Here is a 3,519-nt window from a genome sequence, read left to right as displayed (position 1 = left end):
CATTCTCTTCTTTTTGTTCCTATCTTCTGGAACACGCTTGTTTGGAGGCTTCTTAGTCCTTCACTTGAGATTTCATCTCTTCTTGGAGAGGAGTTGTGTTCCCACAGGGTTTTCTCCTTTTTCTCCACTTTACAGAGATTTTATTGTACTTGGGTACCTCATCAGGCCTAGTTGTTGGGACCCATTGTTGCTTTCCTACATTTTTACATGTTTTTTTAGTCCTTAGTTGTTTTTTAGCTACTCCCTAAGTTCATCTTAAGGGGGGGTATTAGAGTTATCTTTTATTAGCTAATATATATTTATTTAATTATTAGTCTATACTCTACGCTTAAGCTAAACTTAGGAATCTTATAATTCTTTGGGGTTTTCACCTTTAGGGTTTCGAGTATCCTCTTATAAGGATTCTCTCTTTGTATTTTCATAACAACTGTAGTTATTGAATTGCATTCTTGTTGCACAATCAATATGACTCCTCTTTTCTGGATCTTTGAATTTTGGCCTCCATAATTTTTTTGCTTCTCTCCTTCTGTGATAGGTTTGCAATCCTTGGGAGCTATATAGTTGATTTTTCCTCAACTCCAATAGTTGCCATAAAACATTATTTGATTATGTAAACAAGTGCAAAAAGCATAAATATATATATAAAAAAATTATATTGAACTTAAATTATAATTAATAATCTAGATTAATAAACTTACACAAAAACATTGAATAATACATTGGAAAATTATATGGAAGTCCTATTTAACTATCAAAATAAAAGAGTTAAAACATAATTTTTTGAAAAAAAAAGGAAAAGAAAAATTAGATGATTATCTTAAAAAAGATTGAATAAAACAATGAAATCAAATGAAAGCCATGTCTTACTATCAAAGTATAGGGGTTAGAACATAATTTAAAAAATGTTAGAATATTATCTAAGAAATGTAAGAGATGAATTGACTTAAATAGCCTCATCTCGCCTGCTAACTATGGATGGACTAAAATCCCTAAGAATATATGAATATTAAACTTTTTACTTTTTTCCATAGACTCCACTAGTATTTTAATATTCAGTCCATATGATTAACTAATATTCATGACATTATTTGTTATATAATCAAGGTTTGCTAATGCAAAGTTCGAAAAAAGCCAAAATAATGTAGAACTAAAGAGAGACATTCAAAGCATCAAAATCTTCTTCCAATAGTTTACTGAAGGAACCACAAAATGAGATACTCCAAAATGAGAACAGGGTATTGCCAGTACAAAACCTCAATGAGTAGCAAGATTCAAGAAGAGTTAAATACCTGATGGATTTACCACTCATGATTATTCCAAATATGTCAAGTTCTAGGATTTAGGTGAACACCATTATTCATCACTTTAAAAAAAACATATGTCCAAAAAGTAGAATGGATAAGTACAATATACAAATAGAGCATACACAAAGTAGCTAATGAATGCTAGTAAAATTATAATGAACCACAACCGCTAATAGATCCAATTTTTAATAGTCACTAAAAAAAAAGCTTGAATTACAACTCTTATTTTTAGAGACACGACCAAAAATCTTTGGTTCAAACTTGGCACATGAACTATTGGCAATGGTCATCTTTGAGCAGTTGAGAAGACCTAATGATTTGATACAATTCTGTATCCATGATCTCAAACACACGATAAACATCATTGAACTTAAACCTCTTTAAATGTTTTTGATTAATAAAGCAGTGAGAACAAGGGCACTGACCCTTTACATAGCAAAACTATTAAAAATCATAGCGCAGAAACAACACTATAATAGCAATTAACAACAATTATCAGCAAAAAGGAACCAAGTCTTTAGAAATCAGAAACAATAGCAGAAAACAAAAAAAAACTACAGGAGTGCCTTGCGCACCCCAGTGGCATCCATAGCACTGTTCCGTTCATTTGACAAGAACTTGTAGAGGTCCCTAGCCTCCTCCTTGTCCTCCTCAATGTCTGCATAGCATTCCCATAGCAGAGAGAGGGTGAGCGCGGAGCTATGTAATACCTACACATGGAATTTGTTAAGGCCCACCATTTGGGCTTCCCAAGCCTCCATCTTGTTCTTGAGCTGGTTGACATCCTCCTTGATAGTCTGCAGATCAAGCATAGGGCCGAGCTTTTGAATTCTCTAAGTGATTTCCAACACATCCATGCTCAACTTTTCCATTTGTTGGAGAGTAGGGACCTCCTGGGGGTTCTCAACAGCCATGTCATCCATAGTTTCTTCAGTCTCTTTGGGAACACCACCAACAAGGGAGTTATCACTATCATTAACCAGACCCATCAGAGGGATAAAATGCATCACTTGTTCAGTCATTTTTGAATCCGAGTCCAAATTACCAAATTCCAGTGCTTTGCTATCAGAGATTTCCATGCCCATAAGATCCTCAGTGTCCATGTTCATAGGGGGCATATCCTTATCATCAATGAGGTCCTGGGTTTGCATTTCAGAGATACTCATGTTAGCGGCACCAACAGTGGTCGGAACCATGGGGTCCCTAGTCACATTCACATCCACAACATCCCCATCAGGGGCCCCCATAGTGGTATTAGGGCCCTCCTCCTTCTTGTCCCAATGGGGTCTTCCTTAGAGTCTAGATTCTCGATCACCGGGGTCTTCTTTTTGTGGCTTTTGGAAGCAAGTCTGGAGGATCTCCTTTTAACGTCGGAATCCAGGGAAGGATTGTCATTCTTAGCATCCTCAGAGGAATAATTGTCATCAAAGACAATGCATTTATGTTTAGTGGGGGTTTTTCTTTTGCTCTTGGACAGGGAAAGAGAAGCACTGGGAGAGGCAGAAAGAGTTAAACTAGGAGAGACCACCGATAAGGAAACAACCAAGGCATAAGCAGGCAAGGACATGGTGGTTGTAGAAAAGCCCTCATGGGGATATTGGAAGAATCTAGGGAAAGCCATAGACAGGGTTGTGAGTTGCTGGGGAGTCGGTATGGGGGGTTGAGAGAGTGAAAGATTTCGAGGTGGCAAAGAGCCTCATGGAATTTATACAACTTGTAAATGAGGCCTTGGTGGAGGAGGTAGGGAGGCTTATCCCCATGCTTGGGGTCCATGGTATCTTTAATAGAGCTCTCTATAGAGTGCAGTAAATAAAATGACAGACAAAGAAAATCATTGTTACGGAAGTGATTGAGGAGGGGCAAATGGTAGAAGTAGAATACCTTATACCTGCCCTCAAGAGTGAAATACTTCATGATCATGAGGCAGATCATGTTCCACGGGTGCTTGAGCTCCTCCCGAGAAAACCCACCTTGCATCTTGACGGGTTCTTCGCAGTTACGGAAGAACCATTTCAAACCTTCACTGTTAGCAACATGACTAGTACCCTTCCAACGGCAGCCATCAAGGGTCAGCTTCGTAGCTTGGGAAATAGTCTCCTTAGAGACATCAAAGGCAATACCACCAATCGAGACCCGCCTCCCAGACCAGGAGGAGGCAAAAGTAGCCGAGAGCTGCTCATCATGGCCCTTCAAGAAATCCAAAAAATCAGCAACC

This window comes from Cryptomeria japonica, chromosome 5 (assembly GCF_030272615.1).
Source record: "Cryptomeria japonica chromosome 5, Sugi_1.0, whole genome shotgun sequence".
NCBI lineage: Eukaryota > Viridiplantae > Streptophyta > Pinopsida > Cupressales > Cupressaceae > Cryptomeria > Cryptomeria japonica.
This window is presented reverse-complemented; position numbering follows the sequence as displayed.